This window comes from Nicotiana tabacum, chromosome 2 (assembly GCF_000715075.1).
Source record: "Nicotiana tabacum cultivar K326 chromosome 2, ASM71507v2, whole genome shotgun sequence".
In the NCBI taxonomy this organism is placed as follows: domain Eukaryota; kingdom Viridiplantae; phylum Streptophyta; class Magnoliopsida; order Solanales; family Solanaceae; genus Nicotiana; species Nicotiana tabacum.
In genome coordinates this window covers 29,668,032-29,691,683 of record NC_134081.1, presented here as the reverse complement: position 1 = coordinate 29,691,683, position 23,652 = coordinate 29,668,032, and positions in this window count along the sequence as shown.

Genomic DNA, 23,652 nt, shown 5'->3' with positions numbered 1-23,652 from the left:
CCAAGGTCCTCCCATGGTGGATTCTTTCACCCCACTACCCAAAGTCTACCCAATTTAGTTCAGCATTCTTCCCCCAACCCTTGATAGTGCATGTAAAAATAAACAACTCCTACACCTAAGAATTGCCTTACTAATTACCTAATTTCAATTAGAAGCACGAAATTGAGGGTTATGGAGTAGAAACTTACCTCTAGGATGAAGACCTAGTGATTTCTTCTTACAATTTCTTCAACTTTGAGCAAGAATTGATGGATGATGGGCTTAGGAACTCCCCCCTCTCTCCTTGACACACTCTCTCTAGAATGTATGTTTTTGCTTCAGAAGTGGTCCATTACTTTAATATATCGAAATAGGGTCGAATAAAAAAATTAGAAAAAAGGAGCCCCGTCACAAATCTGCGGTCGCATATGTGACCGCATAATGTTTCTGCGGTCTGCAAAATGGCTCGCGAAATGGCCCCGGGTAACTGGGCACTCCTGCGCCACTCTGCGGCCATTATGTGTTCCGCGGACTTGTTCTGTGGTCGCATAATACGCTACAGAACCTCCCTCCGGAACAATCTTCACGATCGTTCCGCGGTCTATGTGCGGCCCGCAAAATGGTTTTGCGACCGCACAATACCAACCAAACATGCCCAGTTCCTGCTTCACTCTGTGGCCATTCTGCGGCCCGCAGAGTGATTATGCGACCGCATAGTGGGCCGAAAAAATTACTCTTCTGGCAGAATTTTTCCTTTACTCCATAGCATACTGTTCAACCCAAAAACTCTGTACCGCATCGAGCAAGCTCGCCGTAAAGAATCTCTACATTCGTCAACACATAAGCCTACTTTGGCACCACGAAACCTAGGGTTTTTTAGCAAAATTTACGGGGCCTTTCAATTAGACTAAGCTGAAATCTAATACATGAGACGTATCACCTTGATACTTACGGAGCATGAAAACATAGAATACCGGATGGACTGTGATAAACTGGGTAGCAATGCAAGCTTGTAGGCCACCTCCCCCACTCTCTCAAGGATCTCAAAAGGACCAATATACCTAGGGCTCAACTTTTCCTTCTTTCCGAACCTCATCACACCCTTCTTGGGTGAAACCCGGAGCAAAACCCTCTCTCCAACCATAAATGCTACATCACGAGCTCTCCAATCGACTTAACTGTTCTGCCTAGAATATGCTATATGAAGACTATTTTTGATCAACTTGACTTTCTCTAAGGCATCTCAAACAAAATCTATGCACAACAACCTAGCCTCACCCAGCTCAAACCAACCAACGGGAGAGCGGTACCATTTTCTATACAGGTCCTTATAAGGAGCCATCTGAATACTCGGTTGGTAGTTATTGTTGTAGGCGAACTCTGAAAGTGGCAAGAACTGATCCCAAGAACCCCCGAAGTCTATGGAACAAGCACAAAGCATATCCTCTAATATCTGAATGGTGCGCTCGGACTGCCCGTCCTTCTGTGGGTGAAATGTTGTACTCAACTCAACCTGTGTTCCTAGATCACACTGCACAACTCTCCAGAAGTGCGATGTGAACTGCAGGCCCTAGTTAGAGATAATGGATATCGCCATGAAGTCGAACAATCTCGCGGATATATCTGAGCCAGCTGCTCAGAAGAATAGGTAGTCACCACCAGAATGAAATGGGCTGACTTGGTCAATATGTCCACAATCACCCATACAACATCAAATTTCTTCAAAGTTCATGGGAGCCCAACAACGAAGTCCATGGTAACACGCTCCCATTTCCACTCGGGGATCTCAAGTCTCTAAAGCAGTTACATCTCGTATTTTCGTACGTAAAAGTTTCGTCGTAAGATAATCGACGTAGACTCGGGGATGAGATTATCTTGAGGTTATAAGCATTTATGCTATTTATAACAAGCGATAAGTAAGTGCCGTGAAGGATAAAGGGGAAACGAATCAAAGAAAATAAGTTTCGTTGAAGGTTGTCGATTTGGATAAAATACGGTCCGAGCTTCAATACCGGGCATTTATGGACTAATGCCATACAAGGTACCCCATGACCACGATAGTAGGGTACATAAAGTATATTAAAAGTGAGTAGTATTTTAAGTAATTTGAGATAATTCTTAATTGTGTGGGTAATTGGTTAATTACAGGGTAACGGAATATTACCTAATTAAATTAATAAGTTAAGTGGATAAAGACTAAAATCTTCCCCCCACCCCACGTGGAAGCAAGCCACTTCTTAGACAAATGACTCTTAGTCATTTTGGTTAGGTGGCAAAGTAATGTGTTAATTACATTACACTTCATTTCTTATATCTTGATTACAAAAACACTACAATCAGATTCCTACAAATTCCTTACAAAACTCTACAATCAGATTCTAAAACACTACATTAGCAACGTGATTTCTTCAAGCAATTCCTACAAGTTTTCAACAAAACCTTTTGCAACCAAACAATTCCAACAAGAATTACTAGCACCTTAGCAACGTAAAATTTTATGGTTCTAAAGGAGTACGGTGCAACCGTTTCCAAGAATATCATACGGATTTTTCCCTACTCCAGTATGCTAAGGCTATCCCTTCTTTCTTTTTGGCATGATCCAAATAATACAAATGGAACGAGCAAAATACGTAACTTTCATAAATGACTCTATTCATAGAAATACTAGGAGTGTCTATATTCTTGATTCCCCATGTGAATTATTATTCTATCTTCTGTGCATGGATCTCAGAAAAAATACGTATTTGATAAAGTTTATCCGAAAGGCATATTGATTTTTATGACATTTCGAGAAATCTTATTAACGTATTTCTTATGCATTTCATGAATTTATACATGTACATTGACCCATGACCAGATGGCGTTATATACGCGTATATATGTATATTATATGTATATGGGATATGGGAAAAAGTTACGGCATTATATACGCACCACCACCTGATCAATTGGTATATGTTGATAATTTTGCCCACAGTGGCCGAGATGATATGATGGGATGCCCTCAGAGGATTGATGATGTTATGTACACTTATACCTATGCATGACATGATATTTACATGCACGTGCATGATATTATAACTGTTTCAGGATTTACAAAGTTATTTAGACTTACAGGCGGAATTCCTTATTCCATGTTTCATCTGTCTCTTATGTACTGATTTTCATGCCTTACATACTCAGTACATTATTCGTACTGACGCCCTATTTCTCTGGGCCTGCATTTCATGCCCGCAGGTGCAGGTCGACAAGCTGACGGTCCCCCTTCTTAGGATTTTTGATCAGCGAGAGATGGCGTGCTCCACTTGATCCAGAGCTGCTTTTGATTTTGGTACGATATGCTTGTATACATATATGGGTATGACGTGGCCCAATCCTGTCCTTGTACAGTTGTATTTTCTATTAGAGGTCTGTAGACAGTTATGTATAGTCGGATAGTATGTGGCCTTGTCGGCTTCCAGTTTTGGGTATATAGTTGTCTATAGCAGCCTTGCCGGCTCGCCCACTGTATTTCGCATGTATATGTACATATGTCTTTTGGATAGGGTTCCCTCACGTATGTTATTCATGTTTATATCTTAAATGCATGCTTAAGGATGTTCGACATGTAGGATTCGGGCACCCGTCGCGGCCCATCAGTTTGGGTCGTGACAAAAGCAAACCGCCTGGCCTTTGATGCTCATACTTCACCTGCTGACAATTTAGGCACCGAGCCACATACTCCATTATATCTTTGTTCATTCTCCTCCACCAATAATGTTGTCTCAAATCCTGATACATCTCAGCGGTACTCGGATGAATAGAGTACCGCGAACTGTGGTCCTCTTCAAGGATCAACTCACGTAACCCATCTACATTGGCCACACATAACCGTCCTTGCATCCGAAATGCCCCATCATCCCCAATAGAAACCTCATTGGCATCGCCGTGTTGTACCGTGTCCTTAAGGACAAGCAAATGAGGGTCGTCATACTGACACTCTTTGATGTGCTCATATAAAGAAGACCGAGATACCACGTAAGTAAGAACCCGACTAGGCTTAGAAACATCCAATCTCACAAACTAATTGGTCAAGGCCTGAACGTGCATGACTAGTGGCCTCTCTGCTGCCAGTAGATATACCAAACTACCCAAACTCTCTGCCTTTCTACTCAAGGCATCGGCCACCATTTTGGACTTCCTGAGATAATATAGAATAATGATATCATAGTCTTTAAGCAACTCTAACCATCTCTCTTACCGTAAGTTAAGATCTTTCTGCTTGAACAAATATTGGAGACTTCGGTAATCGGTATAGACCTCACATGGGACACCCTATAGATAGTGCCTCCAAATCTTCAATGCATGAACAATAACTGCTAATTTCAAGTCGTGGACCGGATACTTCTTCTCATGAACCTTCGGCTATCGAGATACATAGGAAATCACCCTACCGTCTTGCATCAACACCACACCAAACCCAATATATGATGCATCACAACACATAGTGTAAGACCTCGAACCCATTGGCAACACCAACACTGGGTTGTAGTCAAAGCAGACTTAAGATTTTGAAAGCTCGCCTCACACTCCTTAGACCATCTGGAAGGAGCACCCTTCTGGGTTAATCTGTTCATAGGTGTAGCAATGGATGAGAAACCCTCTACAAAACGACGATAATATCTGGCCAAACCAAGAAAACTCCGAATCTCAGTAGCTGAAGACGGTCTAGGCCAACTCTGAACTGCTTCAATCTTCTTTGAATATTCCTTGATCCTCTCACACGACATCACATGACCCAAAAGCGCCACCAAAACCAGAATTCACACTTTGAGAACTTTGCATACAACTTCTTCTCCCTCAAGGTTTGGAGCACGATCCTCAGATGCTGCTCATAATCCTCCTGATTGTGGGAATACACCAAGATGTCGTCAATAAACACAATGATGAATGAATCAACATATGGCTGGAACACACTGTTCATCAGGTGCATAAATGTTGCTGGGGCATTGGTCAGCCCAAATGACATCACAAGGAACTCGTAGTGACCATACCGAGTCCTGAAGGAAGTCTTCGGAATATTTGGATCCCGAATCTTCAGATGATGATACCCTGACCTCAAATCAATCTTTGAGAACACTCTAGCACTCTGTAGCCGGTCAAATAAGTCATCAATGTGGGGCAATGGGTACCTGTTCTTCGTTGTAACCTTGTTCAGCTGTTGATAATCAATACACATCCGCATAGAACTATCTTTCTTCTTCACAAACAGAACCGGAGCACCCCAAAGTGACACACTAGGTCGGATAAAACCCTTATTAATCAACTCTTGCAGCTGTTCCTTTAAGTCTTTTAGCTCCGTTGATGCTATATGATATGGTGGGATAGAAATGGACTGAGTTTCCAGCAACAAGTCAATACCAATATCGATATCTCTATCGTGCGGCATGTCGAAAAAGTCTTCTGGGAACACATTAGGGAAATCTCTTACTACAGGAACTAACTCAACGGTAGGAGTATCAGCACTAACATCCCTCACAAAGGCTAGATATGCCTCACATACCTTTTCAATCATCAGTTGTGCCTTAAGGAAGGACACAACCCTGCTAGGAATATAATCCAATGTACTCCTCCTCTCTAACTACGGAAAGCCTAGCATAGCCAATGCTATAGTCTTGGCGTGATAGTCGAGATAGCATGATGGGGCGACAACCAGTCCATGCCCTAAGTTAACATCAAAATATGACATACTGAGTAACAATAGATCAACTCTGGTCTCAAAATCACCAATAACAACTAAACACGACCGATAAACACAGTCCACAATAATAGAATCTCCCACAGACGTGGATATATATACATGAGAACTCAAAACATCATGATATATATCCAAATACGGAGCAAATTAAGATGACACATATGAGTAAGTGGAGTCTGGATCAAATAAGGCTGATGCATCTCTACGACAAACCAGAACAGTACCTGTGATGATTACGTCTAATGCGACCGCCTTCGTCCTACCTGGAAAAGCATAGAATATGGCCTAACCTCCCTCTCTAGGGCAACCCCTACCCGCCTGACCTCTATCATAGCTAGATATGCAGGTGGAGCGGCAACTGGAGCAGCATCCACAGCCTATGAACCATGTGGACCCTGTGGAGTACGTGGAGCCTGTGTACTCTGTGGAGGTGCACCCCTCCTGAATCTGAGGCAGTACCTCACCATAGGTCTGGTGTTGCCACACTCAAAACAAGTTCTTTGGTGGGCCAACCTACTAAAACTGGACCGAGCCTGGTGTCATGACCCAAAAACCAACATCGGGACTATGATGGCGCCTAATATTTTACTTGGTAGGCAAGCCAACGTTGGCTAAATTTATTAACCAGTTTTAAAAATTCAAATCAAAATGTTAACAATAACAAGCGAATAGGCTAAAATAAGGTGATAAACTACTGAACAACTTAATCTAAATACAATCCCAGAAACTAGAGTCACAAATACATGAGCGTCTAGAGTGCTACAGATAATGGTCTAAATAAACACAACTTTTTGAATCTAAATAAACAATAATGACAAAATAGAAGCGGACTTGAGGGATGCAGACGCCGTGCAGCTATACCTCATGTCCCCACAAGTAGCTGGATCCTGGCAGTCTCACTATGCGTTGCTGGGATCAACTCTAGTAATTACACAAGAAGTGCAGAGTCTAGTGTGAGTACAACCGACCCCATGTACTCTATAAGTGTCGAGCCTAACCTCGATGAAGTAGTGACGAGGCTAAGGTAGGCCACTTATAATAACCTGTACGGAATAATAATAATAATAATAATAGAAAAACAGGAAATTGAAGTAAAGAAATTAACTCATGAAAACAAAATTGAAATTCAACTACTAGAGAGCCCAGAATAACAAGTCTCATAGTCTCATATCACAATGCCGAGGCTAATTCAACAATCATAAACAAGTACCACATATGCAATCCATTGCGGCGTGCAACCCGATCACACCATATCATCATCTATCCATATCTTAATTCATCCTTATTCCACCATTTCATTTCATTACCTTTTAATTTCCGTTGCGGCATGCAACCCGTCCCCCAAACAATTTCAATCATCAACATAAATAATTCAACAACCAAATTTACAAGAATTTCTACATCAAGAGGGTAAATGTACAAGTCAATAAAGAACTAAAGTATATTCAAATAATCTCTAACAATTCGAAGTCTCAACTTTACCAATTCATATGTATCTAACAACTAAACAACTCACGCAAGTGAAACCATATTATAGAATACAATAAATACTACAATCAATAGAGACAAGTAAAAAATGTGACAATTAAGGCATGAACCAAGATATATCATGAAATAAACGAAAACATGGAAATAAATATCCAAATCCCACATTCTAGATCCCTTGACGACATATATACACTCGTCACCTCGCATATACGTTGTTTCCCCACATAATTCACATAACAAATAGTTCTAGAATTCCTACTTATCACAAGTCAAGGTTAGACCCAACACTTACCTCACTCAGCAAATCAAAACAATCAACCAATGACAGCCTTGCATTTTGAACAAGCCTCCAAACAAACCAAATCAAGCAAATTATCAGTCAAATGATTCAAAATAACCTTTAGAAATTACCCATTAATAAAAGAGGTTCAATTTTGATCATTTTTTGAAAAAGTCAACAAAAGTCAACCTGGGCCCACTTGGTCAAAACCCGAGGTTTGAACCAAAACACGATTACCCATTCATCTCTGAGCCCGATTATGTGATTTGTTTCAAAATTTGACCCCAATTCGAGATCTAAATCTCAATTTTACAAAATTCTAATTTCTAACCAAATCCCTAATTTCTATCATGGAAATCCTAGATTTGACGTTAAAATCTCATAAAAAGTAATCAAGAATTGAAAAGAAATGGATTAAAGTTACTTCCAATGAATTTGGGAAGAACATTCTCTTGGAAAATCGCCTCTAGAGTGTTTAGAGTTGAGAAATGGTGTAAAATGAGCTAAGTCTCATTTTTTCCTCTTTTACCCAGCTGCAGATGTTGCAATTGCGATGTCTTATTCGCAATTGCGACCATCGCAAATGCGAAGCATATGTCGCAAATGTGAACTGTGCATCAGGAGCCCAGATGTCGCAAAATGCGACAAAGTGATCGCAATTGCGAATAACCAACCATCGCAAATGCAGCCAATATCTTCGCAATTGCCTAAACATCTGATGCTAGCAGTCTCTCACCCATTGGAATATATGCAAAGGTACCCATATTCATAGCCTTTCTACTCAAGGCATCGACCACCACATTGGCCTTCTCGGGATGGTACAAAATGATGATATCATAGTCTTTTAACAGCTTTAACCACCTCCGCTACCTCAGATTTAGATCCTTTTGCTTAAACAAGTATTGTAGACTCCGATGATCTGTGAATACCTCACACGACATGCCATAGAGGTATGCCTCCAAATATTCAATGCATGAACAATAGCTGCCAACTCTAAGGCAAGAAGAAGGTAATTCTTCTCATGAACCTTCAACTGCCGAGACGCGAATGCAATCACCTTGCCATGCTGGATCAATACTGTACCAAGCCCAATACGCGATGCATCACAATACACAGTGTATAATCCCAAACTCGTAGGCAACACCAACACCGAAATTGTAGTCAAAGCAATCTTAAGCTTCTAAAACCTCAACTCGCACTCATCAGACCACTTGAATTGGGCACCGTTCTGGGTCAATGAATTCAATGGAGCTGTGATAGATGAAAACCCATCCACGAACCGACAATAATAACCCACCAAACCCAGGAAGCTCCGAATCTCTGTAGCTGAAGTAGGTCTAGACCAGTTCTGAATTGCCTTAATATTCTTAGGATCCACTTTAATTCCCTCAGAAGATACCACATGCCCCAAAAAGGCAACTGAATCCAACCAAAAGTCAAACTTTGAGAACTTTCCATATAATTGACTATCTCTCAAGGTATGAAGTACAACTCAAAGATGCTGCTCATAATCCTCCCAACTACGGGAGTAGATCAAAATATCATCAATGAAGACAATCATAAAAGAATTCAGATAAGGATTGAATACCCGGTTCATCAAATTCATAAATACTATTGGGGCATTTGTCAAGCTAAATGACATCATTAGGAACTCATAATGCCCATACCGAGTCCGGAAAGCTGTCTTCGGGACATCCGATGCCCTAGGTAAAAGATATGTGTTCTTGATAGTGACTTTGTTCAACTGCCGATAATTAATTAACATCCTCATCATACCGTCCTTCTTCTTCACAAACAACACTGATGCAACCCAGGGCGAGACATTAGGTCTAATAAATCCCTTATTAAGCAAATCCTTCAATTACTTCTTCAATTCCTTCAACATAGCTGGGGCCATACTCTATGGTGAAATAGAAATAGGCTGAGTGACTGGAGATAAGTGAATACAGCAGTCACTATCTCTGTCAGGTGGCATCCTTGACAGATCTGCAGGAAACAACTCTAAAAATGCACTCACAACTGGCACTGAATCCATGGAAGGAACCTCCGCACTAGGATCACAGATATAGGCCAAATATGCTAAACACCCCTTCTCGACCATATTCCGAGCCTTCACATAAGAAGTAACCCTGCTAGAAGAATGGCCAGGAGTCTCTCTCTTCTCTTATCGAGGCAACCCTGGCATGGGTAAGGTCACCGTCTTGGCGTGACATTCCAATATGGCGTGATAAGGTGATAACAAATCCATGCCCAAAATAATATCAAAGTCCATTATATCAAGAAGTAGGAGATCTACACTAGTCTCAAGGCTCCTGATAGAAACCACACATGAGCGATAAATACGATCTATAACAATAGAATCTCCCATAGGCATTGACATATATACAAAAACACAAAGAATCACAAGGCATAATCATATATGAAGAAAAATAGGATGACACGTAGGAATAAGTAGAGCCTGGATCAAATAGAGCTGAAACATATCTATGGAAAAATGGAACAATACATGTGATGACGGCGTTAGATGACTTTGCATTAGGTCTAGCTGTAAATGCATAAAAACGGGGTTGGGTCCCACCACTCTAACCTTTGCTCCTCAAGCGACCTCTAGCTGGCTGGTCTCCACCTCTAATGGCTTGACCTCCATCTCTAGCAGCCTCACCCCCGCCTCTAGATGGCTGAGTGGGCGGTAGAGCAATCGGTGCTGACATAATGGCACGAGAACTCTGCTGAGGTCTACTGCTCATCAATCTAGGACAATACCTCCTAATGTGACCTTTTCCCCCATACTCAAAGCACTCCCTCAGCTGCTGAGGCTGCTGAAGCTGAGACTGAACCTGACGACTCGGGTATCCACCGTAGTAACTCTGTAGTGGTGGTGCACTGATAGGAGCTAAAGGTGCACTGAATGCTGGATGCTCGGGACGAGACCCATGAAAACAGCGACCACCCAAAGTATTGTGGGCTACCTGAAGAGCTAACTGAATCGGCTTAGAGGATGGTCTCTACCAAAAACACCTCTTCCTCCAGATGAGGCACCACTGATGCCGCTGAAATGACGAGGCCTCTTCTCAGATACCACCCCTTTATCCTGACCACGAACCATCTCAATCCATCTAGCAATCTTTATGGTCCTCTGAAAATAAATATCATCCCCCGTCTCTTTGGCTATCTAAAGCTTGATGCCGAAGGCAAGACCATCAATAAACCTCCTCGCCCTCTCTTTATCGGTGGGAATCAAGATAGCTGCATGACGGGCCAGGTCCACAAATCTGGTCTCGTATAGGGTAACAGTCATGCCACCCTACTGAAGGAGCTCGAAATGCCTATGGTACTCCTCTCTCATAGTGAAAGGAATAAACTTCTCCAGAAATAGCTGTGAAAACTGATCCTAGGTAAGTGAACGTGAACCAACTGGTCACCTCCGCTCAAAATCCTGCCATCACTTCTTGGAAGAACTGGTCATCTGAAAAACTGCAAAGTTGACCCCATTGGTCTCAATAATACCCATGTTGCACAACATCTCGTGGCAACGGGCTGAACTACCCTCAAAATACATTGCGGGCCTCTCCTCGAGTTGTGTAGCAACAACGGGCTGAACTACCCCAACTTCTGGAGTTACCAGAGTCTGGTATAGGGAAGCCATCTGCTCCGGAGGGTGAATGGAGAGATTTTGTGCTCCTTCCCAAGCCCGAAAGATGGCTTATGCCATAGGAAATACCTTGGTCTGAGCCACACTCTCCACGAGTCCAACTAAGCAGACTAGAGTGTCTTGAAGTACGAGAGTGACAATGAATCCCTCTAGGACCTAAGTGGGTCTGTCTGGTGCGGTCTGAACTGGTACCTCCTCCTTATGATCAATCTAAGGCTCCATAATGGATGTTGCTGCTCGTTCTCTAGGCTGAGCTCTGCCTCGGCCCCGAACTCTACCCTTTGTAGTGGCTGCAATAGGGGGCTCTGGCTCCTACCCAACTGTAGACGTTGTGCGAGTTCTCACCATCTGCGAGAGAACAAGAGTATAAGGGTTCAAACTTCAATAATGGAAATAAGTTGCACGATATAGAAAGTAAGAAGTGAAATTTTCCTAAAGCCTTATAGCCTCTGGAAGATAAGTACAGACGTCTCTGTACCGATCCTCTAGACTCTACTAAGCCTGCTCATGACTTGTGAGACCTAGGCAACCTAGCGCTCTGATACCAATTTGTCATGACCTAGAATTCCACCATGGGGACCGTGATGACGCCTAATATTTCACTTGCTAGACAAGCCAACGTTAGCTAAATTTATTAACCAGTTTTAACAATTAAAATCAAAATGTTAACAATAACAACCGAATAGTTTGAAATAAGGTGATAAACTACTAAACAACATAATCTAATTACAATCCCAGAAACTAGAGTCACGAATATATGAGCTCCTAGAGTGCTATAGATAATAGTCTGAATAAACACAAATGTTTGAATCTAAATATACAATAATGATGAAATAGAAGGGGACATCAGGGCTGCAGATGCCGTGCAGCTATACCTCAAGTCTCCACAAGTAGCTGGATCCGGGTAGTCTTACTATGCACTGTTGGGATCAACTCTGGTATCGGCACAAGAAGTGTGGAGTGTAGTATGAGTACAACCGACCCGATGTACTCTTTAAGTACCGAGCCTAGTCTCGGCGAAGTAGTGATGAGGTTAAGGCGGGCTACTTACAATAAACTGTTTGCAATAATAATAATAATAATAATAATAATAATAACAGGAAAACATGAAATGGAAATAAAGCAATTTAATTCATGAAAACGAACTCGAAATTCAACTACCAGAGAGCCCAGAATGACAAGTCTCATAGTCTCATATCACAATGTCGATGCTAATTCAACAATCATAAGCAAATACCAAATATGCACTTCGTTGTAGCGTGCAACCCGATCCTACCATGTCATCATCTGTCATCAGTATCTAACAACTAAACAACTCACGCAAGTGAAACCACATTATAGAATACAACAAATACTATAATTGATAGAGACAAGTAAAGCATGTGACAATTAAGGAATGAAGCAAGATATATCATGAAATAAATGAAAACATGGAAATAAATATCCAAATACCGCGTACTAGATCCCTTGACGGCATATATACACTCGTCACCTCGCATATACGCGGTTTACCCACATAATTAACATAACATATAGTTCAATAATTTCTAATTCCCTCAAGTAAATGTTAGATCAACACGTACCTGACTCCGCGAATCAAAGCAATCGACCAACCACGACCTTGGTTTTTGAACAAGCCTCCAAACTAACTAAATCTAGCAAATTATCGATCAAATGATTCAAAATAAGTAGAAACTACTCATTAATGAAAGAGGTTCAATTTTAATCATTTTTGAAAAGGTCAACAAAATATGGTGAATGTCATGATGGAACCTAATCTCTAAGACTAGGTAAGCCTAACATTCATGAATACTTAACGGAATTTAACAACTAAGATAACAAGATAATTCTAAAAACTCATAATAAATCTGAAACAGAACATCTATAACAAAACTTTCAAAACCGGTGGAACAAATCATAAGCTCTACATGAATATACTACAAAATCTATAGTACAACATTGTCTAGATAAAGAGTAAATAGTAGCAAAATAAGGCAGAAGGTGACTATGAGGCATATGCATGCCGGGCAAGTATACCTTGAAGTATCCGAACTGAATGATTCACTCACTGATGCCTAGCCTGAGTCGAGGTACCTAGATCTGCACAAGCATATGTAGAAACGTAGTATGAGTATAATACAACGGTACCCAATAAGTATCAAACTGAACCTTGATAGAGTAGTGACGATGCCAGGTCAAGACTCCTACTAGGACAAGAAAAACTGAACAAGTATAGTATAGTCTAATAATAAAAAAGAGGAAATAGTGGCAACAAAGCAAAACAACAAGGTAAGCTACAACTGAATTTAAAGAAATAAAGGCAACAAGGAAGGTACACATAATATGAACACCAAGAAAATAATGCGTACAAATACAAGTGAGGTAAATGAGAGATAACAACAAGAATCACAACTGAGGTACCGCCTCACAATCTTTCCTTAAACTACCGCATGAGCTTTACATTTAGATAATTTTCAAAATATTTTATCGAAATAGCTACACGCACTTTAACCCACCTTATGTCGCCACGTAATTTCAAGTAATTCCCTTAATTACAACACGCACATAAATTCTATCTTATGCCGCCGCATGCACATTAACCCCTAACCTTATGCCGCAGCATGCGCATCAATATCACAACACAATAACAACTCGTACCACAAGTGCCCATATACCACAACTTGCCAAAAATTAACAATACCAAAGTTTCCACAACATATAGCCACAGCTCAACCATAATATGATCATGAATATCAATAATAAAAATAAGAACGAGAATTTCTCAACGAGGAAAGATATCTCAATAATCAACAACTTTAACCTCAAGGCAATATTAGCTTTCATAACTTCAACTTCAATTACTCAAAATGAAGGTATTTCCACGGAATGATAATTTTCACTTAAGAATAACTCGACAATAAAAGAGGTAACATGACAATAAGAGAGATAACAAAGGCAATTAAAGCATATAAGAGATTGTTAGACAATAAAGGATAGAGCATGTGATAATAATCTCAATTAAAGTATGTAAGGGAAATTTAACAATGGAAAATATAACATGATATTAAAATTCCAAATTTAATGCATGAAAGAGTCTAAATATCTAGTCCGGTCAAAATACAACACATAAATCGTGTACACACTCGTCACCTCATGTACACGTCTTTCATATAACTCAAACAACACAAATCAACCCAATTCCTAAGGGGTAATTCTCTCACACAAAGTTAGGCAAGATACGTACCTCAAACAAGCTAAATCAACGCTGTAATAAGCGTTTTTCGTGAAAATCTAACTTCGGACGGCTCCAGTCTAGCCAAAATCACATAATACCATAAATACAAATCACAAAAAATCATTCTGGATAATAAAGTTGTAATCTTTAAAAACAAATCAAAAAGTAAACTCCAGGCCCGCACCTCAGAACCCGACCAAACTTACAAAATCCGAACTCACATTCAATAACGAGTTCAACGATACCAAAATTATCCAATTCTGACCTCAAATCTACTCTCAAATCCCTAATTTTTATTTTAGGAAGTTTTACAAAACTCCCCCATGTTTTCCAGTTTAATTCACTAAATAAATGATAAAATTAAGATGGAATCATGATTAATTAACAAATCCGAGTAAAAATACTTACCCTGATCCAAGACGTGAAAATCCCTTCCAAAATCGTCCAAAACCGAGCTCTACAACTCAAAATATGAAAATAATACTCTAACCCTCGATTTGGGTTTTAACATTTTGCTGTCCAGTTCTTTCTTCTTCGCGAACGCTGAAATGCCTCGCGTTTTCAAAGCACAAAATATACCAGATGCCAAATTCTCTTGCATGAACGCGATTCCCTAGTCGCGAACACAATGTCGCACAGTGCATTTCTCCACGACGCATCCACCTGACCGCGAATGCGAAGGCTTATGTCATGGTGCCCAAGCCTGCCTCATCCTTCTACGCGAATGCAACTCGTCTCTCACGATCGCGATGCACAACCCCACTTAACCTTTGCGAACGCGTCTCCATCTTTGGGAACGTGAAGAGTAAAACCATCTTCCACCTAGGAACACTATGCCAATGCGACCCCTATGTCGTGAATGCGATAAAGCCTACACCAGACACCAGAACAACTTCCCAAACATGAGGAATAATGTCTGAAACTCATCTGAAACACCCTCGGGGCCCTCGGGACCCCGTTCAAACATACCAATATATCCTAAAATATGATACGAACTTAGTCAAAGACTCAAATCACATCAAACAACATCAAAATAAATTGCACCCTAGTTCAAGCCTAATGAACTATTGAACTTCCGACTTCTAAAACTAATGCCGAAACATACCAAACTAACTTCGATTCACCTCAAATTTTGCACACAAGTCATAAATCACGCAAAGTACCTATTCCAACTTCCGAAATTGAAATTCAACCCCAATATCGATAAAGTGAACTCTCGGTCAAACCTCTCAACCTTCCGAACCTTCAAGTTTTTAACTTTCGCCAATTTAAGCCAAAATGACCTACGGACTTCTAAATTAATATTCGGACTTACGCCTAAGTCCAAAATCATCATACGAAACTATCAGAACCATCAAAACTCTATTTCAGAGTCGTCTATACAAATATCAAACTCCGATCAACTCTTTCAACTTAAACTTCCAACTTTGGGACTAAGTGTCCCAAATCACTCCGAAACTTTTGCGGAACAAATCCAACCATCCCGACAAGTCACTTAACCACAAATGAATATAGGGGAAACAATAAATAGGGAAACAGGCTTATAATGTACTAAATTATTGGCCAGGTTGTTACAACAATATTACTAGTATTTTCACTCCACCAATTATGCAGAACCCTCTAATATGCACATTTATGTGTCTTTTTCGGCCTCCATAGTACTTCCAAATATATTCTGTTGTTTGGATTTCCACAAAGACATGCTGAATGGATTCACATTGAGGTATGTTACATCAATTATATGAAACAATATGGTTCCCAAATCTAATAATAACATCATTAAAGGGGAGTTTTCCTAGAATAAGTCTCAAAGACAAAAAAGGAGATTTTAAAAGGAAGATTAGAATGCCAAACCTTGCTATTGAACCCATTATCTGAGAAGAGGCTCTTATAGAATTCCAAGTTGTTTTGTTGAAAAATACACCATCGTCATTGGGAGTCCAAATTGCATAATCAGAAATAAACTGTATGCCAATCTCCACTGTGATAATATACTTCACTAAGTCATCACTTAACACTTGGTTTTGTTTGGTGTAATCCCAGGTTTCATTTGATATGTACTCCTTCCAGATTTATTCCCTAATTGAGAAAGATTGGCCAAATCCCCTTTACCTGTCCAATTATCCCACCAGAATCTGCAATCTCCATTATGGATTCTTCAAAGTATATTAACTTTAGTCTTATTCCTTATATGAAGCATGTGCCTTCATCTATGAGTTATGTTAGACGCACTCTTTCTTCCCATAGGGTGACATCTACTACAGTACTTGGCTTTAAGGAATCGTGACCATAATGAGGGAATAGTCCTAAACCTCCACTATCTTTTCATGGCCAGGGCATCGCTGATTTCTGTCATACTTTTAATCTCAATTCCACCTTCTTCCTTGGGTAACAAAGCTTTTTCCAAGACCTCAGTGAAAGTTCTTTTTGTCCCTAGAGGAGCCCCAAAAAGTTCTTTTTGTCCCTAGAGGAGCCCCAAAAATAATTTGCAAAATATTTTTCAATTAAAGTAATGGGTCATAGCAGACAGAATATAGATGGGCATGGACTGTAGGACATGTTTGATAAGAATCATTCTTCGTCTTACATAAAGTATTTTACCTTGCCATCCACTTAATCTTTTAACAACCTTGTCAACCATACTGTCAAAGTATTCAATCGTTTTTCTTCCTATATAGATAGGACATTCCAAGTAGATAAAATGAAAATTATTATCCATAAAACCAGTGACATTTCTCATTTTATTGATCCTAGATGGCGATGCCTTTGGATCAGTAATAAAAAAACTCTTATCATTATTCACCTTTTGGCCAGAAGCTTTTTCAAATCTATTAATTTGCTTTATGACTAATCTCACTGACTTATTATTACCACCGGTAAATATCATGATGTCATCAGCATAAGCCAAGTAGTTAACTTGGGGGCCTCTTGAATTCATAGTAAAAGGGGAGAAGTCCTCACACTAAAATAGAGTTAAGCATTCTGGATAGTACCTCTACTCCCAATATGAAGAGAGAAGGAGAGAGGGGGTCTCCTTGTTTCAAACTGTGAGAAGAGGAAAAAAAACCTTTTCTAGAGCCATTAACAATAACAGAGTACCACACTCCTGAAATCACTCTTATAATCAAATCAATCCACTCATGTTAGAAGCCAATTTTTTCTAATACGTTATGAATAAACTTCCAATATATCCTATCATAAGATTTTTTCATGTCTAATTTGATAATCACATTGCCTCCATTGTTCTCCTTTGTCACTCCTTGAACTATCTCCTGGGCTAGCAAGACATTTTTAGTTATCAGCCTGCCTGTAATAAACCCACTCTGGCTATCTGAGATTAGTCTAGGAAGTAAAGGATTTAATCTACTAGACACCATAAGTATGAGAGTAATACTTGGTCAAGTTGGACCCTTTGAAGAATGTCATAACAAATTCAAACACATATCCATCAATTTTGGTAGAATTTATCATTAAAACAATCTGGAGCAGCAGTGCTATCTTGACTCATATTGAAAATGGCATCTATGACCTCTTTATTTCTTGAATAAGCAGTAAGGTATTTGTTGTCATCTTCAGTAATACAGTTAGGGATACACTCTAGAATACTACTATTGATTTGGGGATGCTGAAGATTAAATAAATTTTTGAAATGCTCACTGTAGCTTTGCCAACTTTGTCATCTCCTTGAATCTATGCTCCTTTGTGATTCTTTATTCTATGTAAATGTAGTTTCCTTCTTCTATTTTTGATAATAGCATGAAAATATTTATTATCACAGTTACCCTCCTTCAACCACTTAAAGTGGGATTTCTGTTTTAGTAATACTTCCTGAGATGCCAACCATCTAGCATATTCACTCTGAGCTCTATTCAACTCTTCTCTTCCTTGCTCTGTATTGTGGGTGATGTCTAGCTCTTCAAGAATCTGCATTTTGGCTTCCCAACAATTGACATGGTCATTAATGATCACAACAACCTCCTTGGACCATTAGCTAAGTCTCGTGCTAAGCAATTTTAGTTTAGCTTGCAGTATCCACATAGGATTGCCCGGAATTTGTGTTTACCAAACCTCCATTAAGATGTCTTGAAAGCTAGGTTGATCAATCCAGAAATTCGGAAACCTAAAGTATTTTATAAAATCTTGCCGATCATTGTGAGATGTGACAAGAAAAGGCCTATGATCTGATCCAATTCTTGCAAGATGTTTGAAAGAGTTGTATTCTAACTTTTGCTCCCAATCATTGTTCACAAAAATCCTATCAAGACTCTTCTAAATTCTCTTTCTAGGTCTTCTGTTATTATGTAAAGGTAGACCCGAGTAACCAATATCGATCATCCCATAATTATTTAAGCAAAAGTCCAAACTATTGTATGCCCTATGAGGTTTCCCACCCAATTCCTCAGTGGAGTCCAAAATTACATTAAAGTCTACTCAAATGCAGCAAGGACCATCTACCCTCATATTCACTCTTTCAATGTTATCCCATAGATCTTGCCTTTCAACTGTGGTGCATTTTGCATATACAATTGTGATCCAAAACCTGTGATCCCATGTTCTATTGTCAATCTTGATGGTCATTGTTTGTTCATCACTAGCCTGGATAGTAGTACTGTAGTTAAATGACCAAAAGAACCATATTTTACCATTTATGCTAGATAAACAGTTTTGAAATCCTAAAAATTTCGTGTAGCCTTCAATCTTTCCCATATTTACGAAGGTCTCCATGATTGCTACAAAGTAACACTTGTTTATATAATTCAAGTTTTTCACCAGTGAATTGCGTTTTTAGATCTCACACCCGTTATATTCCAGAAGATTGCTTTGATAATGGAATAATGGCGGATGGGCATTGTTTTGATCTCCTTCTCCGGGGTGACGGAGTTGTTCTACCTCTTCTTTTCCTTCTTTCTCTTCTGTGTTCACTTCTTCCTCTTTTCACTGGGGATACCCCTTGTTTGTCCATCACCTCTTTCATTTGGAAAGAGTCTGGTTCTTCAATGTGTTTTTCTTGATGTGTAACGACCCGACCGATCGTTTTACTTACTAGATCCCCGTTCCCCTAAATAAGACTCTCTATATATGGTTTTTCTATTTTATGACTTTCGGGGATGGTTAATTCGAGATTTGGAAGGGTTCGGGTTGAAATCGGAACACTTGGTTCCTTAATGTTGGCTAAAAAGGGCTAAGTTTGACTTGAGTCAATATTTTTAGTAAACGACCTCGGAACCGGGATTTAAAGGTCCCAATAGGTTTGTGTCATAATTTTGGACTTGGGCGTACGTTCGGATAGAGTTTTGGATGACCCGGGAGCGTTTCGGCGCAAAGCGTTGAAAGTTGGCACATCGAACGCTTTAAAGTTCTTTAAATTTGGTTTGGCATAGGTTTTGGTGTTATCGAAGTCCGTTTGGAATTCTGAGCCTAGGAATAGTCCTGTATGGTGATTTAAGACTTGCACGTAAAATTTGGTGTCATTCCGAGTAGTTTAAGTATGAATCGGCGTGTTCGGAGTAAGTTGGAAGAATTTAAAGTTCATAAGTTGATCCTATTGGTTTTGGGTTGCGGTTTTTAGTTTTAATATTGTTTTCTATGTTCTGAGTGTGTGAGCGAGTCTGTTCTATATTTACAAACTTATTGGTATGGTTAGACGGGGCCTCGGGGGACCCGGATGCCATTCGGACAATGCGCGAAAGTCGTTTGGCCTTGGGTGATCAGCTGAAGCATCCAGCTTCTGGTGCAACCACACCTGCAGAGGGCAAGCCGCAGGTGCAAGCTCGTAGAAGTGAGCCAGCATCCGCAGAAGTGGCCCAACATAGGCAGACCCGAAATTGTAGATGCGGACGCAGTGGGAGCAGATGCAAGATCGCAAAAGCGAGGAAGGGCGCAGGTGCAGCTCACGCGTCGCAGGAGCGGGCTCGCGAAGCGAGCCATTCTTCCGCAGATGCGAATTTAGGCTAGCCAAGAGAGGACCGTATCTACGATGAACCTTCCGTAGATGCGGCCCATAGACCGCATATGCGAAAGTCCTGGAGGCAGTGAGGTCCATTTATTTCGGACTTAGGTCATTTTTGGTTCGTTTATTTTACTTCTTGGGGTGATTTTGAAGCTTCCTAGAGAGAGATTTCCACCTAGCTATTAGAGGTAAGTAATTTCTATCCAGTGTAAGTTTAATACATAGATTATGGGTAGATTTAAATATGTAAATTTTTTAAAATTATGGGTTTAGATGAATAACCCTAGGTTTTAATAAAACTGGGATTTACCCACGAAAATAGTTATGGGATTGAGTGAAAATTATATATTTGAGTTCATGAGGTTATGGGTAACAACTTTCTTTGAAAATTTTTGGAATCCAGGCACGTGGGCCCGGGGTTAAATTTTTAAGAATCTTCCAATTTGGGTTGGGTAATTACTCTAATAGTTAACTTATGAACTTTGAAACATATATTGATTAATTTATACAACATTTGTCTAGTTTTAGATTTCTCGGCACCAAGTTGAGGCTTTAGAGTGAGTTTGAGGCTGGAAAGCAAGCTTTGAGACAAGGTAAGTATCTTGCCTAACCTTGTAAGAGGGAGTTTTTCCTATAGATGATTTAAATTGCTATTTGCTTCTAATTGTGGGGGCTACGTATGCACGAGGTGACGAGAGTCTGTGCGTAGCTACTAATTATGCTTATGTCCGTGTAGTTTAGGACCCAAATCATGAAATACTTGTAATGTTTGCACCCTACTTGATAATTAAAGTGCCTAAATTATATTGGAACTTGATAAAATAATTGTAAAAGAATGAATTTTACTTACTTGAGTTTTAGCGGGTTACTTAACCGTTAATAGAAATTGTGCTTCTTTCTGTATTAGCCTTATAATAACTTCTAAACCGGATATTCATAAAGTATCCTATCTTCTATTGGAGCGGTCTGAACGCCTCGGCAGTAGATAAATGCATCTGTGGTTCATGCCGCACGATCCTCAGTAGTGTACATGCTATTCTGGATCGGGTCATACGACCTCGGCATAATCATGCGTGATAATACTCAAAGTTTAATTATATTTGATATTATTTCATGGCTTGAGAGGTTAAAATTATATAAGACAGAAATTTATCTAGGACTTACCATGTGTGAAAGAATTATTTACTTCCTGCTTGTTATTGAGTTATTATTATTATTTATATAACCCATGCTTATTTAGAACTTCTATATTTCTTTACTGTTAGCCCATAGTAAGTGTCGATGTCGACCCCTCGTCACTACTTTTTCGAGGTTAGACTTGATACTTACTGGGTACATGTTGTTTAGTGGTGAGCTGCTTCCTGAGCCGTTCTGCAGCACCTAGAACGTTTCTTTTTTACTTATTTTCTGTCTATTTTATTTCAGACATTAGTTAGAGTTTTGTATATTCTACTAGTGCTCATACACTTGTGACACCAGGTTTTGGCACATATTCTAGTAGACTTTATGATTTTGGAGTACTTATATATCTATGATTGTATTCAGTTGCTTTCATTTTATTTATTAAACTTTCTACTTCTCAAATCTATTAATAAATAGAATTTAATTACTTGGAAACTTATTAAAAGGAGTAATCATGTAGTTTGTTCACTGTTGGCTTGCCTAGCGGCGGCGTTGGGCGCCATCACGGCCTATAGGAGAAATTGGGTCGTGACAACATGGTATCAGAGCACTAGGTTTACATAGGTCTCACAAGTTATGAGCACGCCTAATAGAGTCTTGCAGATTGGTGCGGAGACGTCCGTACTTATCTTCTAGAGGCTCTAGGGTGTTAGGAAACTACTATTTTATTCATCTCCTATCGTACAGTTGATGTTGTGCTAAGTATCATTCTCTTATTCTCTCACAGATGGTGAGAACATGCGCGGCAGATGTACTCGATCATGGAGGAGCTGCTCCCCCCGTTGCTAGAGGCTGAGGCTGAGGGAGGGCTCCAGCTCGTGGTAGAGGACGAGGGAGTCCTAGAGTTATTCCAGTCCTTCCACCAGTGGATCCAGTAGAGGATCCTATTATTGAGGAGCAGGGCGAGGTGCCTGCAGCAGAGCCAGCCCTGGTGGATTTCATGTCCGCACCGGAATTCCAGGAGGTCATGGGTCGTATGCTGCTGTTCATGAATTCTATGACTCAGGCTGGTTTATTTCCAGCAGACCCAACCACATCTCAAGCGGGAGATGGAGCACAGACCCCTACCGCTCAGGCTCCAGGGCATGCAGCTGCTGTATATCATATCCCAGATGCACTACCCATGGGCGGAGCTCAGCCAGTTGCAGCAGCCATGCCTGAGCCCAGACCAGTTGCGGTCGGCGATCCGCAGAAGCTATTGGATAGATAGACTAGGCTACATCCTCCTGTCTTTGGGGTTGAGCGACATGAGGACTCCCATGATTTTATTGGTCGGTGCAGGGACAGACTGCACAATATAAGGATATTGGAGTCCCACGGGGTGGACTTTACCACCTTTCAACTGGAGGGTCGGGCCCGTAGATGGTGGCAGTCCTATCTTCTTGGTAGACCAGCAGATTCTCCTCCCATGACTTGTGACTGATTCACCCATATTTTTCTAGATAGGTATATTCCGCCCTCTCAGAGGGAAGAGTTGCAGTTTCAGTTCGAGTCGCTCTAGCAGGGTCAGATGTCAATGACTGACTATGAGGCGAGATTCTCTGAGTTGTCTCGCCATGCACTTATGATACTTCTTACCGATGCAGAGATAGTGCAGAGGTTTTTTACAGGTTTGCACTCTAGTATTCATGCCACTATGGCCCGAGAGGTTGAGATGCAGACTTCTTACGAGCTGGTTAATGAGATAGCTTGGAGGATCGAGGGTATACGTCAGCGTATCCAGGAGCAGGCTAGGAGGGATAAGCAGTTTCGGTATTCTGGAGAGTTCAGAGGTGCCCCCTACTGGGGGTAGAGGCCAGTTTGTGAGAGGTCAGTCTAGCAGGCACACATATCCAACATCGCCGCCTTCTCGGGATGCTCCAATGTGACCTTATTTCAGTGCCATGCCAGAGAGTTCCTACCTCCCACCAGCTATTCAGGGTTCCTCCTGTGGGTATTCAGGACATCAGGGTCAGAGTTCAGGTCAAAAGTTCACCGTACCGAGAGGTTGATTTGAGTGCGGGGATCTCAGTCATGTGCAGAGGTTCTTCCCCAGGCTTCGGGGTAAGGCAGTGCAGCAGGGTCAGCAGCCAATGATTCCAGTACCAGTTGCCTCACCAGCCGTCCGGCCACCCAGAGGCGGAGGGCAGGTAGGTAAGGGCCATCCTAG